Source organism: Taudactylus pleione, unplaced genomic scaffold (genome assembly GCF_031769625.1).
Source record: "Taudactylus pleione unplaced genomic scaffold, aTauple2 ptg000349l, whole genome shotgun sequence".
Taxonomy (NCBI): domain Eukaryota; kingdom Metazoa; phylum Chordata; class Amphibia; order Anura; family Myobatrachidae; genus Taudactylus; species Taudactylus pleione.
The window spans coordinates 2,703,009-2,718,687 of NW_028284750.1; the positions used below are offsets into that span (position 1 = coordinate 2,703,009).

Below are 15,679 nucleotides of genomic sequence, written 5' to 3' on the forward strand. Positions count from 1 at the left end.
GTAAAAAGGGAGAGAACACACAATAATCAAAACATACAACATATGGAACAAACCAAACAGGCAGGCTAAAAGCACAGAGGTGGGCGTCCAGTGTCCCCTGTGGAATCAGAGAAAAGGATTTACCGGTAGGTACCAAAATAAAATTTTCTCTTTCATCCACTAGGGGACACTGGAGGTGCTTACGCTGGGGACGTCCCAAAGTTTACCCCACGGGCGGGAGCGCTCTGCGGGGCCTGCAGAACAAGACGGCCAAAACGGGATGCCGAAACCGCGAACGTATCAAATTTGTAAAACTTGAGAAACGTGTGCACAGAAGACCAAGTGGCCGCACGGCACAACTGTGACGTGGAGGCTCCCCTACCGGCCGCCCAGGACGCACCCATAGAATGTGTGGAATGAGCCGAAATGGACGAAGGAGGCCGGCGGTCGGCACCAACATAAGCCTGATGAATAGTCAGTCGGATCCAACGTGCCAAAGTCTGCTTAGACGCTGGCCAACCCCTCCGAACCGCATCATAGAGGACAAAAAGTGACTCAGACTTACGGAGGGAAGCAGTCCTGTCAACATAGATGCGGAGAGCTCTAACCACATCCAAGGTAGAAGAACCACCAGAGTCCTCCACCAAAGACGGTACCACAATAGGCTGATTAATATGAAAAGCCGACACTACCTTGGGAAGGAAGGCGGCTACCGTCCGGAGTTCCGCCCTATCAGCATGAAATACAAGGTAAGGTGGCTTATAGGACAGAGCACCCAATTCCGAAACTCTACGAGCCGAAGATAGAGCCAAGAGAAGGACCGTCTTCCAAGACAAGTACTTAATATCAACCTCTTCCAAAAGGTTCAAACATGGACGACTGAAGAAACAAAAGCACTAAGTTCAAGTGCAATCGGAGGTACAAAAGGATGCTGCACCCGCAAGAGCCCCTGAAGAAACGTCTGCACCTCAGGAATGAGGGCCAATTTTCGTTGAAAGAAAATGGAAAGGGCAGAAACCTGCACCTTTAAAGTTCCAAGACGAAGGCCAGAATCCAGACCCGTCTGAAGAAAAAGCAGAAACCTGGACAACCGAAAAGTCCTAGATGGAAGATCCCGACTGGAACACCACGAGATATAAGAGCGCCAGATGTGGTGATAATGCGCAGCAGAAACTGGTTTCCTGGCGCGTAGCATGGTGGGAATGAGAGTCTGGGATTCCTCTGCGTCTTAAGATATCGGTTACAAGAGCCACCCCGTTAAACGCAGTTGCGCTAGGTTCTGGTGTACTAAAGGACCTTGCTGTAGCAGATCCGGGCGCAGAGGAAGGGGCCACGGATCGTCTGACAATAGGGACCGAAGGTCCGCGAACCAACTCCTCCGAGGCCAGTTCGGAGCCACGAGAATGACAGAGGCTGACTCGTGTTTTATCCTTTTTAGCAGTCGAGGAAGAAGTGGAATCGGAGGAAAGAGGTAAACCAAGTCGTAGTTCCATGGAACTGTCAGAGCGTCTACTGCCACAGCCTGCGGATCTCGAGTTCTTGACACGTATACCGGGAGCTGACGATTCAATCGTGACGCCACCTGAGGACATCCCCATCGACGTATCAGCGCGTTGAACATGTCTGGATGAAGCATCCATTCCCCGGGGTGGATATCCTGTCAGCTTAAGTAATCTGCCTCCCAGTTGTCCACACCCAGGATGAATACCGCCGACAGGATTACTGACTGGCTCTCGGCCCACCTAAGAATCTGAGTTACTTCTCGCATGGCCATGCGACTCCGGGTCCCTCCTTGGCGGTTGATGTACGCGACGGCCGTCGCGTTGTCGGACTGGACTCTTACCGGACGAGTTCTTAGAAACTCTGTTGCTTCTATCAGAGCATTGTATGGGCCACTTTTGTTCTATAGGGGACCATCGACCCTGTAAATGATAATTGAGGACTACAGCACCCCATCCTCGAAGGCTGGCATCCGTTGTTACGATGATCCAGTCCCACGCTCCGAATCTCCGGCCCGCAAGAAGATTGTTGGATTGTGTCCACCAGAGAAGGGCCACTCTGGTAGCTGGGCTCAGACGGATCTGGCGCTGTAGGAGCAGATGAGACCCTGACCCCTGTGTTAGTAGGTCCAGCTGAAACACCCTGGAGTGGAACCGCCCGAACTGTATTGCCTTGAAGGCTGCTACCATCTTCCCCAGGAGACGCAGACAAAGAAGGAGGGACACCCTCTTTGGTCTGAGAACCAGCTGAACTAACAACCGGATATCCCGGGCCTTGTCTACTGGAAGGAAGATCCTCTGTGATGCTGTATCTAAGATCATGCCCAGAAACAGGAGCTTCTTGGACGGATTGAGATTTGATTTCTTGAAGTTTATTATCCAACCGTGTTGGATTAGAGTCTGATATGTCAGTAAGGCATGGCTTGTTAGAAGAGATACCGACTGCGCCTTGAGTAGCAGGTCGTCCAAATAAGGGATTATGGGGGTCATTCAGACCCGCTCGCAAGCGCAGGACGCTCGCAAGCGGGTCGATGTTGCCCCACTGCGCATGCGCACGACGGAGGGAGCTCCGTCGTGCGCATGCGCGAGACCCGGATAGCGACGGGCTCTGTCGATGTTGATTGACAGCACGCCCCCTTTGGTGGGCGTGCCGGGGGCGTGGCTGCCAGACGGAGGCGTTCCCATGGGAACGCCTACCGTCTGAAGCCGGCCCCACTGACATCACTAGTGATGTCAGTGGGAGTGATTTTGGCTCTGATAGAGCCAAAATCACTCCAGGGCTTGCGGCAGCGAGACCCTACCGCAGGGTCTCCGTCGCAAGCCCGATGGTCGCGATGGTCTTGACCATCGCGACCATCATCATGGACGCTCGCATAAGCTGTGGGTGGTCACCCACAGCTATGCGAGTGTCCAGGAGGACGCTCCAAATTTAACTAGGACAGCCCTGATTCAGAGCGAGCGCTCTGGTCAGAGCGTTCGGCTCTGAATCAGGCCCTATGTTCACTCCCGATGACCGAAGGAGAGCAATCATGACTGACATGAGTTTGGTGAAGATGCGGGGAGCCGAGGATAACCCGAACGGTAATGCCCGAAACTGATAATGATCCTTCAATATGGCGAAATGCAGAAAGGCTTGGTGTGGTTCCCAAATGGGAACGTGGAGAGAAGCATCCTTGATATCCATGGATAATAGGAACTCTCCCGGTTCCAAGCTCGCAATAACGGACTGCAGAGACTCCATTTTGAACCGATACATCTTCAGATACAGGTTCAATGACTTGAGGTTCAAGATGGGCCTGACCGATCCATCCGGTTTGGGTACTACAAACAGGTTTGAGTAAAACCCCATACCTCGTTGATGTTCTGGAACTGGGACTAGCACAGATGATACTACTAAAGACTGGATAGCCTCCTGTAGAACCCTGGCCTTGTCTGCAGGTATTGGCAGACTTGTAGTGAAGAACCGAGGTGGACGGGGGACCTCGAACTCTATTCGGTACCCCAGGGAAATTAGTCTGCGGATCCACGGCTCTGGAGATGTCTGGTTCCAAACCTGTTGAAATCTTTGCAGGCGGCCTCCCACTGTAGGTGGTCCCAGGTGGGACGGAAGACCGTCATGCCACCTGTTTTTCAGCTGGCTTAGGCTCCTGTCTACGTGCAACCGAGTGTGGGCGACCTCTTTACCTCTGCCGCCTCTTGCTTGGGAGGGAGCACCTCTGGCTCTACCACGAAAGGAATGTCGCGCACGAAAGGAATGAAAGGAAGGTCCAGTGTAAGATCGTCTGGGAGCCGGTGCAGTTGACGGGAGGAAGGAAGACTTACCCCCCGTGGCCTGGGATATCCATTTGTCTAATTCTGGGCCAAACAGCATGTCACCATTGAATGGTAAACCCTCCACCGCACGCTCGGATTCTGCATCCGCATGTCAGGCGCACAACCAGAGGGCTCTGCGGCCCGAAATAGCAGAAGCAGATATGCGAGCACTAATCTGACTGATATCTTTTGACGCTTCTCCCAGGAAAACTGCAGACTCGCGGATGTGTTCAGCTATTAAGCGTAACTCTGCTCTAGAAGTACCCGAGTCCAAACCTATAATCAACTGGTCAGCCCAGAAAACCACCGCTTTGTTAACCCAAGCAGTAACAAGGGAGGGCCTAAGTTGAGCACCCGCTGCGGTATAAATAGATCTTAGCGTTGTCTCCAATTTACGATCTGAAGGATCTTTAGTACTGTAGCTCCCGGTACTGGGAGTGCTGTTTTTTTAGAAAGACGGGAGACGGACGCATCTACTGGAGGGGGTGTTTCCCACTTCTCCATCATCGTTGATGGAAAAGGGTAGCTAGAAGGAAACCGGCGCGGAATTTGGAACCGTTTATTCGGCTGCTTCCAGGCCACTGAGAGCTGCTGTTGAAGTTGCTGTGAGAATGGAAAAACCGCCGAGCTCTTTGGTTGTTCATGAAATAATTCACACTCCTGGGATGCAGGAATCACATCCTCAGGTAAGTTAAGGATTTTTCTGACCGCCAAAATTAAAGATTCCACCCCGGGAGATGTGGACTCTAACTCTAGAGGGGTATCGTGTAATGCTTCCTCCAATTCCCCTTCCTCAGTACCCTCCGTAGTGAAGAATTCCTCAGAGAACAGTCGATAAAGGACGCTTTTGTGTCGGTCCCTGTAAGGAAGTGGAGGGTGCGGACACAGCTGTACCCATTACCTGTACCAGGGTGTCTAGAGACTTGGTTAGCCCAGCAACCCAGGGAGGCTGAGACTTGCGTGCCTCAGCTAACTCAGACGTTAAATCCGTCATTAGTCCTACCATGTCAGCAGCCCTTGGAGGCACAGGTGAGGCAGTAATAGCCATAGATGGATCAATTGCTATACAAGCATCACATAACGTGGACCCAGCAGCATGCAGCTTGGATAGTTTGTTGTTACACCAGGAACAAACAAACATCTTTTGAGACACCTTTGTTCTGTTTGATATGGATACACACAGTCAGCACACACAGAGGGACAGAGTATATACAGAAGTAAAGAAAAAGAGAAGGCTGGCTTGGGACACAGAGGAGGAGATACACCCCACTCCCTTCCCACAGATCAGATTCCCTGCACCCACAGTGTATTATGCACAGCCTCTGCTTAACTTGTAGCTGCTGTAGCCAGGAATCGGGAGCCAAAGAATCCAGCCTTCAGTTCTGCTGCACTCTTCCTGTATAAGGGAGAGATGCAGGCATTTAAGAGTTAATAAACAACAGCCATGCTGTTTTTTTACAGCCGCTTGCAGCGCATAGGAGAGCCCGCGCTGATTAGGCTCCGCCCCCTTCTTCATGCCCTAAGGGCTCCATTATGGTTACTATGTCCGTCCTCCCCTCCCATCCGCGCTACCCGCGTGTATCAGCGGGGAGAGGCGAGAAGCAGAGAGCCGCGTGTAGCGCTGTGTATCACTAACACAGCACAGGGCAGCGCTGACAGCAGGACCTGCAGCGCCGTCTGACAGCGCTATGCACAGCAACACAGCGCAACACGCTGTGTCAGCGCCGGGCAGCGGGGGCAGGAGCCAGGAGATGCGCAGCTTGTTACTCACTGCGTGTCCCCAGAGAGGCTTCTCGGCAGGTCAGCAGTCTCTTCTTGTTCTTGTGTGAAGACTTAGCTGTGGCGGTAAGGAGCTGTCAGGAGCTCTTGTAATGAGCCCTGTGCACTCCTTCCTGGTGTTTGCTAAAACACCAGGGCGCCAGGTACCCGGACCCCACCTTTTAGATAGGTGGCGAAGGGTACCTATAGGATGTGTAAAAGATGCTTAAAATAAAATAAATTTAAATAAATAAAATAAATGTATTGTTGGAGCACAGCATAATGCAGTGTTGGCTAACCTTGACACTCCAGCTGTTATGGAACTACATAACCCAGCATGCACTGCTACAGTTTTGCTATTAGGGCATGCTAAAACTGTGGCAGGGCATGCTGGGATATATAGTTTCACAACAGCTGGAGTGTCAAGGTTAGCCTGGCATAATGTGACCAGCTCCTAGTAGGCACATTTTCTAAACTGAGGGCTGATGGAGCATAGAGGGGGAGGAGCTTCACACTTCTAAATTATTTAAAGTGCCGGCTCCAGTTATCCACGCCTCTATACCCCCAGCGTAAGCACCTCCGGTGTCCCCTATTGGATGAAAGGGAAATCCCCATCAGTACATATAGCCTATAGCCCTATACACATCAGAACAGATTCATGTGTACTACATATAGTCCCGTGACCCAGAATACCTACCCCTAAAGCAGCTTTGTGGGTCAACAGACGAACAGTATTCGCTCACTAGCATAGTTATTTTTAAATTGCACACGTCCTGTGAAACAGCTGGGTGCACACGAAACGACATGTGTACCCAGGGATGCAACACACGCCACCCCCGCCAACTTATCAGAGGGTCTGTACACAGTGGACGATCTGGTTCCCGACCGCTCCGATATGCCGGCCCCTGCCGCATATCACTGCATGGGGTCGTCTGTCGCATTGCCTGATTGGACTGCAAGTACAAAAGATCAGACAATGCGACCGACGACCGCACGGGAGCACGTACTACACGATGTAGTGCATACACACTGCACAATTTGAACAATTTGTCATTCCAATGGATCGGAATCGGACAAATTGTTAATATCGTGTAGTGCGTAGGGGCCTTAATAAATGTGCACATCTACCCTACAAACAATGCGCACACAGAGAAATAACACAAAGTCAGACTGTGACATAGCTCACCAGAATACAAAGACTTAACCGCAACCCCCCGAGACGGCTGTCCCTGGACTCTGCCAATAAAATAACTATATAAAGATTGTGTAATAAGCTGTTTTGCAACTATCAGTTTAAAACTTGCAAAAGTGGCAAATATGACAGGAACTTCTACAGCTGCCAGCCTGCCTAGCAAGGTGATAATCTTCTCTCACACAATAAAGGTGTCACCTTCATCCAGTGTCTTGGTATCCTTTAATTGTGTCACAATGTAAATGACATGTTATAAAACAGTACTGAACCTTTAAAAAATGTCTAAGACACCTGATTAGTATTAGGATTCGATTCCTTTCTGAGGATTTGCAGAAAGCAAGTAGATATGGAATGGTAAGCAAGACACTGATGGTATCTGTATTCTAATATTTTTCTCAACAACGCCAGGACTCATAACCAGGGAAATAAACAGCACTGAATATGTTACATAATGTTAGGAGGTCAATTTTCTATACCAACCAGCACATTTGTAGCATAAAATGAGCAATGCGCCTACAAACAAATAGGAGTAAGGCTGTGCACAGTCACAGACATGGCAGTACATTCACTGCACAGAATGTATACATAGCTAATCATTTTTAAAAACGATCAGTAGGCCCATTACTATAGGTTACATAATAAGTTCACATAACCAGAAGTTTTTACCCCTAGCACACAATACAAACTGTTTTACATCACCCTTCCACTCAGCACCAAAGTCTTTATTTCTAAATTCCCCACTAATGCCCCTTTCAGAAAAAATACACGGGACATACACAGGTTTATCAACCCGGGCAATCTCCCGGGTCTCAGCCCGACCCTGGTACAGTGCAGAGTTGTGGACCCGGAACTTCAATTATACAATATTTTACCTACCCCCGCACACCATTTATACCGGCCCGAGCCCCCAAGCGCACCATTTATACCGGCCCGAGCGCACCATTTATAGCGGCCCGAGCGCACCATTTATAGCGGCCCGAGCGCACCATTTATAGCGGCCCGAGCCCCCGAATGCAACATTTATACCGGCCCGAGCGCACCATTTATAGTGGCCCTTCAATTATACAATATTTTACCTACCCCCGCACACCATTTATACCGGCCTGAGCCCCCAAGCGCACCATTTATACCGGCCCGAGCCCACCATTTATACCGGCCCGCGCCCCCGAGTGCACCATTTATACCGGCCCAAGCCCCCGAGCGCACCATTTATACCGGCCCGAGCACACCATTTATACCGGCCCGAGCCCCCGAGCGCACCATTTATACCGGCCCGAGCACACCATTTATAGCGGCCCGAGCACACCATTTATACCGACCCGAGCCCCCGAACGTACCATTTATACCGGCCCGAGCGCACCATTTATACCAGCTTGGGCTCCCCAGCACACCATTTATACCGTCCTGTGCTCCTGAGCACACGCAGTATTGCCCTGTATAACACATTATGCCACATGCAGTAAAGCCCTGTATAACATATTATGCTACATGCAGTAATAACCTGTATAACTCATTATGCCACATGCAGTAATGGACCTGTATAATACATTATGCCACACGCAGTAATGCCCTGTATAATGCATTGTGCCACACACAGTAATTCCCTTTATAATGCATTATCCCCAATTCAAATTACGCCACACAGCAGTCCCTTATTCATGTTATGACACACAGTGGTGCCCCTTTTACACAAAGCCCAAATTAGTGCCCCTTATAAACAAAGACCACAGTAGTAGTACCCCTTACACAATGGTCCTAGTAGTGGTGTCTCCCATGCAGTGCCCTCATTAGTAGTGCCTGCAGTGCTAATGCCCACAGTAGAAATGCCCCCATTGGTAATGTCCCCTATAGTAGTGCCCCCATTGGTAATGTCCCTAGTAGTAATGCCCCCTATGGAGTCCTGCCCCCCGTGCTGGTGCTTCTGAAGATCTATGGGAGAGACGTCAGAAGCAGCAGCACTGGGGGCAGGACTGGAAGGCACCAAAGCAAGATAATATGAGGCCTACAGCAGCCTAGAGTGCCAGATTTAGTGTGTGTATATATATATATATATATATATATATATATATATAATCGGAAAACTCAGCACTCACCATGTTTAAACACTCAAAATAATGTATAAATAAATAATGGGGTTTTGGTTCATGGGCTTTAAACCAGGTAACATTTTTTCAGTTTAAACTATGTGATAGCAGCTACCAGGTTTCCATCAGTGTGACAGATAGTGTAGGACCTGCAGAGAAGTGGGGTCCCGTGATGTGGGCTGCAGGTTTAAATGCATTGATCAATCCATGAACCAAAACCCCATTATTTATTTAGACATTATTTTGAGTGTTTAAACATGGTGAGTGCTGAGTTTTCTGATTTTATTTATTTAAGCAATGTGGTCACAAGCCACTTGCACCCTATTCCTTGGGAATGGCGAGTGCAGTGGATTTTTGACTAATATTATATATATATACACACACACACACACACACACACACACACAGCGCCAGGTCCCATGAGACTCTGCTAGCAACAAGCGCCTTTTTTTGCAGAAAATGCATCAAGAATCAATCCGATGCAACTAGCAAGCACCAGCAGACTGTACTGATTAATTTGATATGCAACACTTGTATATCTGTGTGCACATGGCCTTTATGTGCTGTGGTACGGAGTTTACCAAAGTAGAAGCTCAACTGATGCCTGGTTGGAGTTGGTAGAAAAAGCAGTGTTAGACATTGTTCCAGGCGATTTCGGAAAGAGGAGTAGCTAGAAGAGCGAACTTTAAAAATAAGAGTAAGGGAGGAGATCTAATGGGCATGTAAGGAGGCCCAAAAAGTATGTGGGAGGGCTTGTAGGTAGGTCAGAGTGTGAAATGGACCCGAGGGTTTATGGGTGCATATTGTGGAAATGGGTTTTGAGGGCATTTGTGGATATTATGCAGTAAGAGGGGCATTATGGGATCAATGATGTGGGCATGCTAAACAGTAACCAATGAAATTACCAGGCACCAAACATGCACTATTCAGGTGTGGAATATAAATGGTGTAGGCTGCTGCTCACCACCTGGGAATATTGCCACTCTTCCCAACAACAACAATATATAAAAAGATAGGTGGAGAAGCGCTGCACAAACACACAATATTATTAGAAAAATAAAACTTTTGGCTAGTGTTAAGCCAGATATCTGGATTAACACTAGCCAAAAGTTTTATTTTTCTAATATTGTGCATTAAAATGTTTTATTAACAATGTATTTGATTAATGTGTGTTTGTACAGCAATTCTCCACCTATCTTTTTATATGCTAAACAGTAACGTCTAGCACGGCACAACCAGTTACACTGACATTATTGTGTAGACCATGAGATTTGTTGTCTTTTGCAGGATAGAAAACACATAGAGAAAGGGATTTTGTTTATCATCTCAAGCTATAAAATGGTCGCTACACATTTTAAAAATAAGCAAATTACATCCCTGGCCATAAATTGCAGAGAGTAGATCATATAACATTTTTGGATTCAATGGAAATACACAGCTAGTGATTCAGCATTTCTCTATAGCAGAACTGATCTTGAGACACCCTTTGTCATAGCGTTATGTGGTTTTTGTGGGTGGATCGCCAACAGAAAATAAACTGTCCAGCAGTTTAATAATGCTGATCCCCTTATGTTCCTCTGCTGAAAGCATTCTTATCAGTACAATCTATTTCCATCTGCTTCTCAAAGAAAATAATTGAATGTATTCAAGTTTATTCAAATTATTGTTCTGCAAATGTTATTCTGCAAATGCCATCCTCTCTCTGCGTATGCTATAAACACGATAGGGTTGATTCAGAATATGGGACCAAAGCAAAAATAAAGAGCAAATTTGCACCTTGGCAAAACCCTGTTGCACTGCAGATGGGAGGAGATTTAAAATATGCAGAGATTTACTGATGAGTTGGGTGGAGAGTGTCTTAAGGTCCCCATACACTGTGCAATATGCACCTTGCCATGCCTCCTCCACCCGCATAGCGCTGCATGGGATCATAGATCGCACCCCCAGATCAATTGAACATGCAGTAAGATATGGAGGTGCGATGTATAACCCAACGGGAGAGCGCACTGGCCGATATCATGCCCACACACTGTACGATATAGCAGCGATATCGTAACAATCAGTCTGATCAGCTGCTGTATTGTGTATGGGGGCCTTAAGCTTAACTGGAAATTGCAGTGTAAACATAATATAGCATTACCACTAGGCTGTTTCAGCGGGGCGCTGCACCCTGCCCTATTTCTGAAGGGCAAAAAGTACCCTGCCCTCCAGCACGGCGTCCCGCTGAAACAGCCTGCGGGTTCAGTCCTCCACCCACGGGCCGCAGTGTCCAGCAGGTGGGGAAGCCAGCAGAGCAGCAGTCACCGCCGGTGAATGAACGCCGGGCGCATGCGCCCGCCATCCATTCACAGTGACCGCGGCGCTTGGGGGCTGCCCGGCATGTCCATAAGTGCCGGGCACACCCTCAAGAGTGCCGATAAAGGGACGCGTCATAAAGACATGCCCCCTTTTCATTGGCCATGCACCGATGTGCCCATCTCTAGGTCCGACGCCCTGCCTGCCGCCGTACCTAGAGTGAACACTATAATAAAGTTGCACAGTATTTGTTGGCAACATGCATATGCAGGCATTATATATATGTACCCTTTATGTAAAAAATAAATAAATATATACATACATATACACACACACACACACACACATGCATTTGCACACCTTGCATTACAACATGGTTGTCCACGTGCAAAGTTGATATTTTATATGGCTTTTCTCCCAACTGTACATCAGCCAAACTCCTGCCATCTGCAAGGGAAAACATCCATACGTTCAGAGGATACAGTATATATATGGTCTCTTATGCTGGGCAGCCAGTTGGCGATATATCGCTCGTTCTATAGACGATCAATATATCATGTGTATTGGCGGGTGTGTAAACCCAATGTATTAACGACGTAGTTCACAGACATATCAGGTCAGCCCTGTAGCACAGCCGATACATTGGGGCACGTGCGTACGAGCGACCCGCTGACCGCCTGTACACTTGCTGTAATGACCGCCGACAATGACATCTTAACTAGGAAATGACATCTTAACTAGGTGGGCAAATTTAAATGCCCGACCAGCTGTGATGTTAGGTAAGACACATCGGGTAGCCTATTGGTAAGTGTGTATCGCTTACCAATCAGCCGCTCTGATGGCGGAACGGTCTCCTGACCGGTTCATCATTTAAATGTGTACAACATGTATAAATTTTTTACTAAACAATACCTTTTAACCATTTCTGTTATTGGCGAAAAAACACTCCACAGGTATTGTTCTACAAATAATTCCTTCTAGCCCAGTGGTTCCCAAACTTTTCCGAATCACGGCACCCTAGAGCAGTGTTTCCCAAACTGTGCGCCGTGGCACCCTGAGGTGCCTTAAGACACTTGCAGGGGTGCCTCAGGATGGTGGTCCAGAACCAAATCAAATTATTTATGGTCAATGAAATGTAAATATGTGGACAATACAGAAGCGCAAACCTGTCCACCACTACATACCTGAGACTAAGGATGACGGGAGCACAATTTACTTCACTAGTTTACTACATTTTTTCTGAATTTCTCAATAAGAAACTTTTGGCTTAGGGGTGCCGTGAAAACAATGTGGATACTCTAGTGCGCCATGATTCAAAAAAGTTTGGGAACCACTGCCCTAGAGTATCAGCATTTTTTCGACGGCACCCCTGGGCCAAAAGTTTCTTATTGAGAAATTCAGCAAAAATGAAATGAAGTAAATTGTGCTTACATGTCACCATTATGTTCAGTTATGTTCCAGTGGTGGCTGACAAGACTGCTCTTCTTTGTCCACATATTATTTGACTGACAGCCATTAGCACTGGTTGTGCCTAACACTCGGACTAAAAATCATTTTATTTGGTACTGGACCACCAACCCGAGACACCCCTGCAAGTGCCCTGAGGCACCCCAGAGTGCCACGGCACCCAGTTGGGGAACCACTGTTCTAGCCTATTGTTATTACTTTGCAACACAGAGATTAGCATGCAACATAATCGGTGTGGAGAAACGGGATCTGTTCCAGGCACTTTATATTTACTCTGACTATTGACAGTAGCTGCACACTTCCGAGTGCGGCTACACTTCCGAGTGCGGCTACAGGTAACTAGATAGACTGGCAGGAACAGATATTAATGGTCAACATAACAATTACTGCTGGACCATATTTAACAGTATACTTTACAGCATGAGAAAGTTATGCCTACAGGAACCCTGGCTGTCACGCTATGCAAACACTTCTATCAACACACTGACCCTGAGTGGTAGATTCAAAGGTCTCCAAAGTGTCAACCCTAAATAAATAACCATTACCTGGCAGAGACCAGTGCATGTTCCCTGGGAACAATTCTGGCTGCAGAAGGGGGAGGCCTCTCAGTCTAGGCTTCCTTGTGTTATTACTGCAGGGTTATCACCAACTAGTGAAAGGCTTTTAAACAGTTTTGCATTCATAATGTGAAGAACACATGACAAAACAGACTAGATGAAAGATGTGACTACATGAATATTGCAGCGTATCCACTAGGCGATAACATTGTAATCGTACAGTCGTTCCTCATCATGAGCAGGGGTCTCTTCCATCATGTGCTTCTCTTTACATTCTCTTCTACTCCTTACTCCCCATTAGGGCACCTAACACTTGCCTGCTAACGCCCTGCTGCTTATTGTGTTTTAATCGCTGCTGCAGCAATGTATATAAACCATGTCCTTGTCCTGCACTGTAATGTACTGCAAGTTACTCGTTTCTTGTTCACTTATTAGTTTATGTACTCTGTAAGGTGCTGCGGAACACTTGTATAATAATAATAATAATAATAATAATCATCATCCCCTGTAGTGACTACACTACACAATATGTTGTGTAGTGCAGGCACCCTCCCTCATCCCTGAACATGCCCAACCTGTCATTATCCGCAGATTGACCAGCATGTTCAGACGATGATTGATGTCGGTAATGACCAGCGGAAGAGCGCATAGCTGGTCATTTCCGACATTATACTGCACGATTTATGCACTGTTAATGAGCGATTGAACGATAACGATGTCATTATCGTTCAATCGCACACTTATATCAGCAAGTGGATACGCAGCTTAACACTTGCCACAAATGTTTTAGTGATTTACACACTGAATGCGTGTTAGGCTGGCGTGGGCCTACAGGCTGCATGAAAGCCATTTGTATCATTACTCAGATAAATGCATTGACTTTCCTCTATTTATTAATCTTAGGAAGCTCCTCGGCTCTCTAGGCTCAAGTGGTGGGGACAGAAAAATAACACTAGGCTTTGTGCTCATGAGTGTATTATATCTGGTGTGTCATGTTTTATTTCCAGCATTTGGTGGAAAGACTAACACAATAAAGTGGTTTTAATCCATGCACTTAAACAAATTCACAATGTTGAATGGCAGCAGAGGGTCTATACCTAGTTGAAGTCACCCAACTCTCTGTAACTGCTGAACTTCTATGAACTAACAAGAGCAAATGCTGGATGACTGACACATTGCAGGATACACATTATACAAAATTATAAAACAAAGGAGCTCATTCAGACCCGCTCGCTAGCAAGTGGCCGCTCGTTGCAGACGATGTTCGCTAATGTGTGCATGCGTGTAGATCGCAGTGCGCGTGCTCAAACTAGTACGAGCGAACGGAATGTGCTCGCTCGCCTTGCCATGACAGCCCAGTGGAATGAGTGATAGGAGAGGCCATTTGTGGGTGGTAACAGGGGCAGGGCAGTACAAACGGGGAAGTGGAGTTGCGGACGCAGGCGTGGCACAGTGTTTCAACGCCGTTTCAGAGGGCGTGCATAATTAACAGGCAGTGTCATAGTACACATCACCTGGTTGTTTTTTACACTGAACTGCTCGCAGTGCTTGCGGTAGGGTACAGTCAACCGCAAGCGCTGCGGTCTGATCCGATGGTTCCCGATGTTCCGACGGTTGTATATACTTCCTGGAGATGACGTACGCTAGTGGGCGGCTAAAGACAGGCTGGTGGGCGTCTATAAACACAAAGTGATCGCTCGCCAAGACATAGTGGGCGTGCTTATGTCTTGCCGAGCGAGCGGCTGCCTTGACGTGACTTAGCTGAATTTCCATACGCTGACAGCGAGCGGGTCTGAATCAGGTCCACAGTGCGAAGCAAAGGAACTAGTGTAATTTGTTGCGGTCAAACCTCCAGTGACGTGTGCAGTGTTTCATGCAGAATGAATAAGATGTGCATTGGTGAGAAGACTAGTGACAGCAGTGAAACTTAAAGAATTATTTTTACAAAGTGGTTAAACATGACAATAAAACGGCTCATAATGAGAGTAACTGATTGCTAATCTTACTGCACATTTACTTTGATAATAAATAACATGAAATGATTGCTCATCACAACTCTATAGAGAAAAGGTTTCAGTCCTCTAACCTCCTCCTCCCTGCACGCAGAGGACTGCAGACAATATTGCTCACTTCACAAGACGTCAACTCCTTTGTGTCTTACAATTAGGCCTTCCAATGTATTTGAATACACAAAAGAAACTATGAAAAGGATATTGTACAAAAACATTGCACACATTTAGTTCTCCTAGTGGAGTAAAACAGGTTTCATGGGGATCCGGTCAAAATCCCTACAGTTGGGATGCTGGTGCTTAGAATGCTGGCGCCGGAATCCCGATGGTAAGTACAGGGGTTAGGGGGACGGTATAGGTCTAAGGGGGGAGGGGGGTTAAGGCACCAGGGAGGGAGGGTTAGGGGAATGGAGAGGGGAAGGGTTAGGATACTGACCTACAAGTTTCGGTACTCTAATGGTGCGTACACACTGGGCGATAAAGTGGACGACTTAACGATAACGATATCGTTATCGTTAAGTCATCC

At 47.4% G+C, this 15,679-nt stretch overlaps 1 protein-coding gene across 1 annotated transcript in view; it reads right to left on the reverse strand.

Moving 5' to 3' along the window:
- NDFIP1 (Nedd4 family interacting protein 1) overlaps positions 1-15,679 on the reverse strand; it is a 71,789-nt gene that overhangs the window by 37,000 nt on the left and 19,110 nt on the right. The gene's annotated exons all lie outside the window — the stretch shown is intronic.